The following is a 249-nucleotide window of genomic DNA, read 5'->3' as shown; positions in this document are numbered from 1 at the left end:
GTTAGATTAATTTTAGTGGCATAAACTGTTCCTCAACCATCTGGTGGCTGATCAGATAAAGTCCTGTGAATTATTTGTGTAAAGGCCATTTGTAACAGTTTAAAAACAAACAGTTTTGTCCTTAGAACTTGTAAACTACTACAATCACACCACTAAAAGTGAGTCACTATACATACACAGCTACTGCAATAAGGGAAGAGGATTCAAAGTAAATGTTGATTTTTGTCATGTTGATGTTAGGCCGTACTG

The sequence above is a fragment of the Morone saxatilis genome, unplaced genomic scaffold (assembly GCF_004916995.1).
Source record: "Morone saxatilis isolate NCDOM2014 unplaced genomic scaffold, NCSU_SB_2.0 Contig19, whole genome shotgun sequence".
NCBI classification, from domain to species: Eukaryota; Metazoa; Chordata; class Actinopteri; family Moronidae; genus Morone; species Morone saxatilis.
Note: the sequence above shows the minus strand (reverse complement) of the source record.